The sequence below is a fragment of the Carlito syrichta genome, unplaced genomic scaffold (assembly GCF_000164805.1).
Source record: "Carlito syrichta isolate Samal-C Ts95f unplaced genomic scaffold, Tarsius_syrichta-2.0.1 Scaffold314363, whole genome shotgun sequence".
Classification (NCBI taxonomy): Eukaryota; Metazoa; Chordata; class Mammalia; order Primates; family Tarsiidae; genus Carlito; species Carlito syrichta.
In genome coordinates this window covers 668,726-681,628 of record NW_007258459.1, presented here as the reverse complement: position 1 = coordinate 681,628, position 12,903 = coordinate 668,726, and the positions used below count along the sequence as shown (strand labels likewise).

The 12,903-nt window shown below is 40.2% G+C and overlaps 1 protein-coding gene across 2 annotated transcripts in view; it reads right to left on the bottom strand.

Moving 5' to 3' along the window:
* The window catches only part of LOC103274056 (aromatase), a 115,472-nt gene that overhangs the window by 55,104 nt on the left and 47,465 nt on the right, over window positions 1-12,903 (bottom strand). Inside the window, exon 1 of one of the 2 annotated variants that reach the window (XM_021719292.1) lies at window positions 11,963-12,117. The exons of the other annotated variant lie outside the window; for it this stretch is intronic. The gene's annotated coding sequence lies outside the window, so the exon portion shown is untranslated. Of the gene's footprint in view, window positions 1-11,962; window positions 12,118-12,903 lie in introns of those variants that run through there. 2 annotated transcript variants of the gene reach the window in all.

The window sequence follows — 12,903 nt, the reverse complement described above, 5'->3', positions numbered from 1 at the left end:
CCACCTAACCCCAGTAAGAATGGCCATCATTAATAAAACAAACAACAACAGATGCTGGCGAGGATATGGAGAAAGAGAACGCTTCTACACTGCGGGTGGGAATGCAAACTAGCGCAACCGCTTCGGAAAACAGTGTGGCGATTTCTAAAAGAACTAGAAATTGACTTCCCATATAGCCCAGCAGTTCCTCTACTGGGAATATACCCAGAGGAACGCAAATCATTCTACAAAAAAGATACCTGCACACGCATATTTATTGCAGCACTATTAACAATAGCAAAAACATGGAACTAACTGTGCTGCCCATTGAAACTGGACTGGATTTTTAAAATGTGGTACATAGACATGATGGAACATTACACAGCCACAAAGAAGAACAAAATTATGAACTTCTCAGCAACTTGGATGGATTTAGAGTTTGTTACTCAGTGATCTATCACAGAAACAAAGAACAGAGTATCACATGTTCTCACTCATAAGCGGACCCTGAACATTTACCATAAAACGATAAGAAAGGGATTGACAAAAGTGGGATACTGCCAGGGTAGGGGTGAGGGTAGGGGACACAGCATCAATAAGGCTACTTGATATCAAACCAGGCAAAGTGGGAACCAAAGGGAGGCCCAAACTTTACCTGTATGATGACCAATTGTATACTTAATTCTGAATTGTATCCCATATCTTTAAAAGAAAAAAGAAAAAAACCTATAATATTAAAATATATGTATATGTATTGCTGAGTAGTATTCCACATTTATCCGTTCACTTCTTAGTGAACATCTGGGTTGTTTCCACTCAGCTTTTTAACTGCTTTTAATAAAGCAACTGGGAACACTACTAGTATACAAGTCTTTGTGTGAACACATATTTCATTTCTCTTGGGCAAAAATCTAAGAGTGGAATGGCTGTGTTGTATAATAGGTATACATTTAACTTTCTAAGAAACTGACAAACTGCCTTCCAAACTTCCATTGCATTCCCAGTTGCTCCATATTCTTCCCAGTCTTTTGACTATTAGCCATTTTAGAGGATTTTATTGTGGTCTTAATTTGCATTTCCTGATTCCTAATGATTTGGAGCATTTTCTAATGATCTTACTGACCATTCACATATCTTCTTTTGTGAAGTGTCTGGTCAAATCTTTTGCCCATTAAAAAAAATTGGAGCCGGGCTCGGTGGCTCAGCCTATAATCCCGTGCCTTTGGGAGGCTGACGTGAGTGGATTGCCTGAACCCGTGGATTCGAGACCAGCCTGAGCAACTTGGTTGAGACCTCATCTCTATAATAAAACAAAAAATTAGCCGGGCGTGGTAGCACGCACCTGTAGTTCCAGCTACTTGGAAAGCTGAAGTGGAAGGATCGCTGGAGCCCAGCAGGTCGAGGCTGCGGTGGCCGGGAGCGGCCACTGCACTTCAGTCTGGGTGACAGAGTGAGACTCCAAATCAAAAAAAAAAAAAAAAAATTGGGTTGTTTGTCTTATTGACTTTTAAGAGTTAGTTTTTTTTTAATGTATTCAGGATTCAAGTTCTTTGTCCAATAATGTGTTTTGAATACTTTTACCTACTGTCTTGTTTTCTTTGTGTCTAGTGAGAATCAAAAATTTTTTAATTTTTGATGAGATCCAATCATCAAACTTTTTTTTTTAATGGTTCATGATTTTTTGGTGCTCTAAGAAACATTTGCCTACTCCAAGGTCACAAAAATTTTCTCCTGTCCTAGAAGTATAATCATTTTAGTTTTTATATTTAGGCTTATGATCCATTTTGAGTTAATTTGTGTATATGGTATGAGGTAAGGATTGATAGGGCTTTTCTTCCTCTTACTGATATTCAGTTGATTCAGCACTATTTTTTGAAAAGACTTTTTTTCTTTTTTTCTTTTTTTTTTTTTGAGTTGGAGTCTCACTCTGTGGTTTTTTTCACATTGAATTGCCTTGGCATCTTTGTTAAAAATTGGTGACATAGGTTTGTGTGGGACTATTTCTGGGCTCTCTATTCTGTCCCATTGATCTATATGTTTATTTTTTGTCAACACCAAACTGTTTTGACTATCGTAGTTATAGTAAGTCCTGAAATATAAAGGCAAGATTGGTAAATTGAAGGACGAGAACTTTGTTCTTTTAAAAAATGATTTTATGGAGTGGCCATGGAGGTGTGCTGCTCAGCTCTTCTTCAAAAAAAGAACTACTGTTGGGAACTTAGTTGACAGCTTCACCTTATGGATTCACTACCATGTTCACAGACAGGCCAGGCTTCTCATGTAGGTTCTAAACAATTACTTAATATGGCAGGGGTACTAATGATAGCCCATTCCAGCCAATGCAGGACTCTTCCAACAGTCAGTTTTTGCTTGGGGATTTCCCATTGCTGGCTGAAATGCTCTCAGAGCCATACTGTGGTCTGAAGCCCTTTCTACAGAATTCTTGCTTCCCTCTCTTTTTTCACAGATTTCAGTCCTGCATTGGGGTTTGAAAGCTTTTTTTTTGCCAACTCCTTTTCCCTCTCCTTTTATCCTTCCCGGTCATTTACCTCTATGAACATCTTGTATCTCGAACGCAGTCTTGACCCCTGCTTCTTGAATGTACCTAACAAACATACTTTTGTTATCTGGGTCTTTTGCATTTCTGTATACACCCTATAAGTCAGCTTGTGAAATTCTACCTAAAAAGGCCTGCTGGAATTTTAAATGGCAGTTCATTGACTCTACACATCAATTTAGGCAGGATTGCCATCTTACAATATCAAGTCTTATCCACAAACATGATATATTTCACCATTTATTTAGGTCCTTTTCAATTTCTCTCAGCAATGCTTTGCAATTTTTAGTGTAGAGGTTTCAGGCATCATTTGTTAGGTTTATTCCTAAATATTTCTGATACTATTATATTAAAATTGTTTTAAAAGTTTTATGTTCCAATTGATTGCTGCTGGTGTAGGAGAATAAATACAATTGAATTTTGTATATTGACTCTTTATCCTGAAACCTTGACAAATTCATTACTATTAGTCCCAGTAGTTCTGTCTCTGTTCCCCGTCTCCCTGACTGCCCCCCCCCCACAACACTCATACAACTTTCATGGGATTTCAATGCTCTGGTAAGAGTGGAGTATGGGTAGCTGGAACTCTCCTATCAGTATCTATCTCCCTGCCTGGAACTCCTTTACTCTCAAAAAAAGCTTCTAGAAGCTTCTGAAGAACTATAAGACTCCAAGTAACACAGCTTAATCATCCACTCTTCTAAGGAAGTTGGTATTTACTGAGTATCTCCCCCTAAATTTTATAGGTGAAATTGCCATGTTGCTTTTTAAAAGTAAAAAAAAAAACACCCTGTGAGATAGCTAGAAGTATCTCAATTTTAAAGTGAAAAAAAAATAGAGATTAAATCTCCTTGATAAGCCGGGCTTGGTGGCTCAGCCTGTAATCCCGCGCCTTTGGGAGGCTGAGGTGAGTGGATTGCCTGAGCCTTCGGGTTCAAGACCTGCCTGGGCAAATTGGTGAGACCTCATCTCTACAATAAATCAAAAATCAGCTGGGCGTGGTAGCGCGCGCCTGTAGTTCCAGCTACTTGGAAGGCTGAGGCGGAAGGATTGCCAGAGCCCAGCAGGTCGAGGCTGTGGTGGCCGGGAGCGGACACTGCACTCCAGTCTGGGCGACGGAGTGAGACTCCAACTCAAAAAAAAATTTAACAAATAATAAATAAATAAATCTCCTTGATAGAGTCTCCCAGTTGGTTTCTTTCTGAAGGAGGACTAAAATCTGTCCGTCTTACTCCAGAGTTCATGCTTTTTCCTCCCACCTCAAGCTGACTATCCTCAGGCCAAACAGACAGATAGATCCCAAACTAGTTCTTTGCTGAAGCCCAATCTTTAGACTGTCTCGCATTCAACCATCACACGTGCCTAAGGGTGCAGAGGCCTGACTAAGGCTCTGGTATTCCACCCTCAATGATGCCTGCCACCCAGTTTGGTTTCCTAGTTTCCTGTTCCACTCAGATTGCTTTCTGAGGCTAGCAGTGACCTCTCCCTTACCCCACCTGATGAACTCTTTGCAAGTCTAAGTTTTTTGTGTTTTTTTTACTTCCCTGCTGTCTTTGCAGAGAACATCTCCTTGGAACCATGTGACTCAGTTTGCTTCTGGTTCTGCTAAAGTCTTTGGTCACTTTTTAATCCATCTTCTGTCCTGTTTCTCTGTGTATTCTTCTCCCATTAATCACCCAGGATCACTCAATCTGCAGTCTGTAGGTCTTCTGCTTTGTTCCTCTCTACAGTCATTCTCAGAGATGCTCTTTCAAGCACCTGTGGGAGCAAGCCTCTTTCACCAACTCTGCCAGTTGCCTAAAGTTCTGATCACTGAGCTTCCTGGGTTTTCCAGGATAGTTCTGCTATCCTCATAAAACCATTACAATAACTTGAAATTCTAGTAGTTTAGCATCTAAATGATGTTTCCCAGATTGCATCACCCTCCCCTTCTAGCCTCAGAAGAGTACAAATCTTTTCTTACACCCAGTGTGTCTTTATTTGTAGTTTGAGGGACATATTTAACATGTCAAAGAAATGTTCCCACTTGGATGGGCATATTTACAAAATCTAAACCTTGTTGACATACAAGCTCTGTCATAATTCTATACAACAGGTAGCTAATCCCCAAAGTTGTCTTTACTTCTAGAGATTCTGCCATCCATTTTTGTTTTTTCTTTCCTCCTTCCCTTCTCCCCATCAAATCACCTAATCTAGTCCATTGTTTTCCCTGAGTTAGTCTTAGGTTAAGCTCTGTCTTCTGCGGCTACTGCCACTCTTATTGATTAGTTCAAGAGTGATTTCAAAAGACTGATAGTCAAGTTTGTATCATTCTCCCCACCCCCACTGCCCCCCATTAGGGTCAATGTTGCACAAACAAAAACTTTTCCTCTGATACTTTTTTTGTCATATAGGTTTGTAATCTGGGAATATTAAAAAAACCCCAAAAAACAGCAGTCTGTATCAGCAGAAGGTTACCTAGTGGCTCTTCATGTTTCTATATACTACATCCAAACCCTTTGGTTTTAGAATTTTCTACCAGTGTCCTGTATCACCAAGTTCATTGTTTACATTATTTCTCAAGATGGAAGGAAGACTTTCAGCCAAGAGAAGAAACCCCAGGCTTGCTGGCCCTTTTTTGTGACCTGACCTCCATGCTTTTGCCCATTGTATTCTGCATGCCTTGAATGCCAACGTTATTAAGTTTTCCCCTCATTTTAAATCTCAGCTTTATATTTTCCTATGCTAGTATTTCTTCTCTAACCCTTTACAGCCTTCAAGATATGTGTTCTAGAGTAAATCTCTTAGGATTTACTTAGTAAATATCTCATTTGCTATTAAACTAACCCTGAAGAGCTGAATTAACCAGAAATGATCATTAGCATTAGTCTGTGAGTGTCTTCAAGATAAGGACCCTGTCTTATTTAATATTGTAGCACCAGCATCTAGTCCACTGTCAAGTATATCATTTGGGTACAATACATCTATGTTAAATAAACAAGCATGACTTTATGGTGTTGCCCTCTTCATCAAGTTCTTTAATTGCCGAAGAGTTTGAGCTTCCTTACCTTTAAAAAAAATGGTTCTCAGACAATTATCTAATACTGTAAGAAAGGGATTTGCAGTAGTGGGAACTTCTGGGGGGGTGTGTGCTCACTTCATCAATTAGGGTACCAGGTGAAGTGGGAACCAAAGTGAGGCCCAAACTTTACCTGTATGATGACCATTCGTATACCTAACCCTGAATCATACCCCACATCTTTAAAATAAAAATACATTAATTAAAAAAAAAACAAAATGATTCTCAGAATATGAACATCATAGATTATGAACATTAAGTAAGGAGAGCTATATAAAAGTCCTAGCACAGAATTTGGCACAGAGAACTGAATATACGAGGGGTATCCCCCCAAAACACAATTATCTTTTGGAGAGCTGGCCTCTTGTAGTATAGTCTTCCCCTCACTAGGTTAGTGTTCTAGGAACCAGTCAGTATCAGTGTACCAGCTAGCATGGCTGTGAGAGGATGCATTGCAGAAGAAACATCTGGAGTGTGGCAAACAGGTGACTGGTTCTTCCACCATGACAATGCACCTGCCCACATTATGCTGAATGTTCAGCAGTTTTTGACCAAAAATGGCATGCCCCCCATGCCCCACCCTTCCTATTTACCCTCTCTAGCCCCTAGCAGCTTTTTTTGTTTGTTTCTCCAGATGAAAAAAGTCTCAAAGGAATCATTTTGCTGACATGGAAGAGGAGAAACAAAAAAACGACAGAAGCACTAAAAGGCATCAAATTGACAAATTCAAAAACTGTTTTTGAGCAGGGGAAAAAGCATCTCAACAGGCGGGTTGCATCAAACAGAGTACTTTGAAGGTGAATGAAGTTTAAACATGCAAAATACACAATTTTTAATAAATAAATTTGACTGTTTTGGGGTCCTCTCTTGTATACAGGTTCACGTCAAGTTTTTAGATTGTCATCAGAGCTTTAGCATTCCTATCATTGCTCCTCCACAGCAGAGTCTTTTTGCTAGAGTTTCTTCTAGGGTAGACCCAAACTCAAGTATGGAATTTGTACTAATCTGTAGAAAAAAAACAAACTGGTCCAACAGGAAGAAAATCCACAAAGACTACTGCTCACAATGCCCTTTGTTATAATTTTTGGTGCAGAATTTGATTGTGACAGTTTATATATACAGATATACACTGATTTGTCTTTTTTGGGGATTCCATAAATGCATACTCTGTTTGGACACTAGGCCTCATAATGGTGGGGCCCATTCTTTCCCCTCCCCTTCCTCACTTTCCATATAGGAGGGAAACTATACAATCAACAGGCTGAATAGCCAGCTTTTGGATACTCTGATGCGTTCTTTTAACTTTTTACTTTTTTTTGAGTTGGAGTCTCACTCTGTCACCCAGGCTGGAGGGCAGTGGCACGCTCCCAGCCACCGCAGCCTGGACCAGCTGGGCTCCACTATCCATCCGCCTCAGCCTTCCAAGTAGCTGGAACTACAGGCATGAACTACCATGCCCAGCTAATTTTTGATTTATTGGAGACATGAGGGCTTGCCAAGTTGCCCGGATGGATCTTGAACCTGCAGGCTCAGGCAATCCTCTAGCCTCGGCCTCCCAAAGTGCTGGGATTACAGGCTGATGCGTTCATCTTAACATCGAACTCTGAGTATTTATAATCAGCAGGGAGAATGAAAGCCATTAATCCTGGGGAGCTATAAAATCACTATCATAAATTTAATAAGTTTCATATGTTTGGAGTGGCAATTGTCCCTAAACTGAACTATGCCTTCAGGTTTTCCATCTGTAAAATAGAGGTAAGAGTCTACTCTCACCCTCTTAGGAATAGCACTATTATGATTCAGAGGAAAGAGTGCTGAGGTTAGGCGATGGTGTCCACGATGCATGGTGGTCTTCTCAGGATGATGCACAGCCCAAGTGAAGTGTGGTAGGACTCTCTGAGGCACCCTTTCTGTGCGAATGGTGAGCTCTATCCTCATCTTTGACTAGCTGCACAGTTCTTGGAAAAATCAGTTCCTTTCTCTCCCTTCCAAAATGAGAAATTCATATTAAGCATTCTAAGTCATCTCTGAGGTTAAGAATGCTACGCCTTTTTCAGAAACGAATTTAGTAGCCCTCGTCTTCTACCAGAAGTTGCCAGATAAAAGGAGACTTCACATGTACTACGTACAGAAGGGAATTGGGCACGTGCTGCCCACAGCAGGGATGTGGTGTCAATATATCATAGCACCACACACCAAGGTGGAACTCAAAGAGAGTGAACATGTCTGGATGGAGACAAGAACCCTAGGGAAGTAGAGGCATATAGATTACTTGGACACTTTTTCACAAGTATAATTATCAATTTTTGTTCAAAGATGGAACCTATTACTAGGTATTCTTTTGAGGCTTCTTAAGCCCTCTGACCCATAGTCACACATCAGCAAGGAGGGACTGGAAAAATAAATGGGGGGGTTTCCTCGTTTGTTTTTTTTTTTTTGAGTTAGAGTCTCACTCTGTTGCCCAGACTGGAGTGCAATGGCCGCTCCCGGCCACCGCAGCCTTGACCTGCTGGGCTCCGGCGATCCTTCCGCCTCAGCCTTCCAAGTAGCTGCAACTACAGGCATGCGCTACCAAGCCCAGCTAATTTTTTTTTTTTTTTGATTTATTGTAGAGATGAGGTCTCGCCAAGTTGCCCAGGCGGGTCTTGAACCCGCGGGCTCAGGCAATGGGGGGTTTCCTCTTATGCCTCTTGGATATGTTAGTCCCTCTGAGGATAGACTCAAGTGTAGCAGGTGAAGGGTTGCCTCTGTATCCCCTGGATGGTCATGCCAAGTTCAAGGCAGACCACCTTGGAATCTGCATCTGTCTACAAATGCCATCATACTTCTTAGTTGTAGAAAGAGTCACAGGGTTGCCAGTCAAAGACTTTATGAAATGTCTGGTTTTGGGCAAACTACTCTAGATCTCTGAGCTGATAGATGTAAAGATCAAAAGAAATAGAAGTTAATAGAATGTTTTGTTCTATAGCTACAAATCTTTTTCTACTCAAATATTGTTTCAGAGATATTTATTTATTTATTTATTTTGAGTTGGAGTCTCACTCTGCCACCCAAACTGGAGTGCAGTGGCATGCTCACAGCTATTGCAGCCTCGACCTGCTGGGCTCCGGCGATCCTTCCACCTCAGCCTTCCAAGTAGCCGGAACTACACGCATGCTCTACCACGCGGGGCTAATTTTTGATTTATTGTAGAGACAAGGTCTCACCAAGTTGCCTGGGTATGTCTTGAACCCGCAAGCTCTGGCAATCTACTCGCCTCGGTCTCCCAAAGTGCTGGGATTTCAGGCTGAGCCCCAGAGCTCGGCGAAGGGAAGATTTTTTTAAATGAACTCTCTAAGACTGATGATCCCTTTGTCAGGGATATTTGAAGAAGGGGCAACAGTATAGGCCAGAGGGGACAATGAACCACAGTCCTACAACTTGGAAGTGACATTCTTGGGAGAAAGCTCTGCTTTCCACGCCCGTGCCTGCCCCAGTCATACCTGGGCTCTTCTCTCCACCTTGACTTGGTGACAGATCACTCGACCCATTCTGGATCTTGGTTTGGCTTTGTCTCTGCCTGTGCAGTCCCTAACTGTTGTGGCCTGGGGGTTAACTGTTGGCACAGAAAGGGTGCCTCAGAGAGTTATTTGATTTGTGAGTCATGGCAACAATGGTGATGCAACCTATGGCCACTGTAGTCTGAGCGCCCACATCTGGCTTATAGCCCATGGCAGCCTTGCAAATGCAGTACCTCAGGTGCTCCAACAAGCAGAACCAACAGAACCAGGGATTAAGGAGTCTCTTCAGTTAAACGAAACCTAAATCTCTACCTCCAGCCCAACTACTCAGAGCTTTTGCTTTACTAAGAGCAGAGAGACTATTTAAGTGTCAATTTAAACAGCTGCTTGTGCCATTGTGGTGCAAGGAAAATGCACAGGCTTGTGAGGCAGACCATTCATTTAGGGGGGTTAAAAGTTTTGCCAAAAGGCCAATCATCTAGTAATTGAACACGTTCCTGTAGCCTCCTTTGCATTCAGGTACTAAGGGGTCCAAAGTAAATGGGTCCATTTTCAGCATGGACCTCCCACACACAGGACTGCTTGACAGTCAGCCTATCAGCTACGCCTCCCCACACCCCGCCCCATCTCACCCCAGCTCCATGTGATTCCAGCTTCATGTTTGAAGGAAAAGAGCCATCAAGTGTGTCTAGGACGTTTAGACACTAAATAAAGATTATGATGAAACTATCATTCACGAAATTAAAACTACCCTTTTTCCTTAAATGTTCTCACTGATAGACTCATTTTGATTTCCTGAGTTATACTGAGACCACATGTGTGTGTGTGTGCATGTGTGTGTGTGTGTGTGTGTGTGTGTGTGTGTGTGTGTGTGGAAGTAACTGACCCAACACAACAGAATGTGTTGGCTTAGTCTATAGTGGCCAGTGTATTCCAAGTATTTCATAGTCTATCCCAAATCTTGCAATTGTTTGTACATCTTGGTTAGATGGCTCATTAAGTCAGCCAAAATGACGAGGTCTACAGTCCCATTGACTCCTTTGTTTCCTCATGTATAGATAATACCCAGAAGACTTGAGCCTCAAAGAACATAATGACTGGGTTTGAAAAATCTTAAGGAACCACTGCAAAAACTTAACTACCACTTGCAATATAAATGTTATATCTTTGCTTTCATGTTAATTCCCTCTCATATTTTACGAGACTATATTACAGTTAAAACTGGAAACATAGCCAGACACAGCCAACACAAGTCATTATTCATTGAATTATTCATTCAAGTTCCTTAACTTTAAAGCCACCAACCAGTTCCTACAATAATTACCACACTGCAATATAAGTACATAAAATTTGTTGCAGTTCTGAAGAACAAAACTATATGCTTTTCTGTGCTTTCATAATACATTGCCTTAAAAACAAATATCTGCAATTCAACCTAAAACATCCAAATTTCCAACTTCCAAGCAAAGTCACCACAAGAAGGAATTATTTCTGCATGAAGTTGGTAAAAGTAACAGCTTTTTAAATCCGGTGTAATTATCTTGTGCTATTGAGGTGCCGTTTCTTAGCAAAGCAACCAGAAGTCCCAAATTTCTCAGGTTGTCCTGATTTTGAATGCCCTGACCCATTACCAACCTTTGTATTCAGACAAAGTATCCCATCTTATGGTTCTGATAAAATGAGCCATATTTAATTTATGTCAGTCTACAATTTAATTTAAAGAAAAACAGTGTTTGTGCTTCAGAGATGGTGTAAAAACAGAAAGAAGGAAAGAAAGAAATTAAGAAAGAAAGGAAGAAGGAAGAGAAGGGAAGGGAAGGAAGGAAGGGAAAGAAAAAGAAAAAGAGAAGAAAAGAAGGTGAGAGAAAGAGGGAAAGAACAAAGGAAGGATGGAGAAAGGAAAGAAGGAAGAAAAAGAAATAAAGGTAGCACAAGCAGTTCCTATGAAAAACAAAAGCATCACCATCCTAACTTATCTTTATTGAAACTGCAATTTTCTAAAGTCTTTTCTTAAATCTGCTGTATCTCTGTGTAATGTTATTTTCAAGCTCAGTGAGGAAGATTTTTACTTCATCCTCATAAAACATCTTTTCATGCATTTTGTGTACCCCATGTGGGTTTATAATTACACAATCTTAATTGAAGGGGTACAGATGAAATAACAATCGTTTCTCATCTGCAACTTCAATTTTCTAGAAAGACATTTAAGTCTTCAATTCCTGGGTACCTGAAAAAAGCAAACAAGGTACAGATGGCTGTAATTTTTCCTATTTTTAGTTTTGAAAGGAATCTTTTCTTACGGCAGTGCAAACAAATAGAAAAATGCTTGTTTTTGTATATAAAAATAAAAAAATAAAAAAAAAAAACAACAGTCCTTGAATACTTGTAACAAAAGACTGGAATTGACATTGGATTTAAAAGCTGAAGTTTGGAAGTAAAATAATTTTACTACTCTTTAAATATTTTAGCAGTTTAAAAATACACTAGAAAGTAAATACTCATATCTCCCTAATAGTGAACCCCACTCGGAGTGACATTCTACATACTCCTATTTTGCCACAATGTGGATTTTCCCCTTCAAATGAAAACCTACAGAAAGAAACTCTGAAAAGGATAGATTGTTCCCCCTTCCATTCTCATGTCAATAAAATATTTTGACTGAACTGTTTTCTGATTACAAAATTCATATTCAGTTTTTATTTTTAAATTCTAGAAGCAGTTACTTAAAAGATTGCATTATATTATTAAAAGTTAGCCAAAATCAAGTAATGAGACCTTTAAAACGAACACATTTCAAAGAATTTCATTCTCTTCAATAGTTGCATGAGTTTTATTTTTTCCAGGAAAATGTGCAAATATCAAGGTTACCTGGGTCTGCTGGTCACTTCTAGTTTTTGGACTCTTGAAGATGGTGAGTTTTGCTAATGATGCGCTGCTGTTTAAGAAGCGGGTGGCTTTTCTGGCAATCACTCTTTGTGTGCCATCTTTTATAAAGGTGCTTCTTGTTGCTAAGAGATCAGTTGCTTAGAGACCAAATCATTTAAAAAAATATATATGTCAGGGGCCAACATAAATTATAACCAAATTTTGTCATTTCAGCTCGCCCTCTGAATGTTTGGTTTTTGTAATAGATCGTAGCGTACCAAGAGAAGCCAATTACTAATCACAAATAGAAAATGAACCATGAGGAGGAAAAAAGATCTGTGCGTACGTTCCCATGGACAGAGAGTAATGCCACGACTCCCTTGAATGGAGTTACATAGTCACTAGACTCTTGGAAACTTTGGACCCCTCACAGACATATGCTGTGAATATAGGTTTCTGCACACACACAGAGCCCTGTCCCCGGCAAACTTGAGTGCAGTTTGGAGTATGAAAACATGTGGGAATTGTGAAACTGCTTTAGTCTTTTCCCAAGGAAAATTAAGATAAAAATGTTATGCTTAGGAAAATATAAGTTGGAAGTCTAAAGTGATCTTAGCTTTCGGCCAGATGTTTTTATGTGTGAATATTATTAAGTTGTCACTGCTTCAGGTCCAGCTATGTACATGCTGGGGCTATGTGGGGGGAGGAGAGTGCTTGGATAAAAAGCTCTCTACCTTTCAAATTCTCCTCTGTACTCAGATATAGCATTAGCCAAGAAATGGAGCCAAGAGACAGGAGTAAATACAATTGGTTAAGCAGGTAAGCTTTGGTTTTTTAAAGGGTCTTTCTCTCATTTTTCATGGTGACTCTGCCCATTGGGACCCTCCCCTCCCCTCCCCTCAAATTTACTATCTTTTTTTTTTTTTTTGAGTTGGAGTCTCACA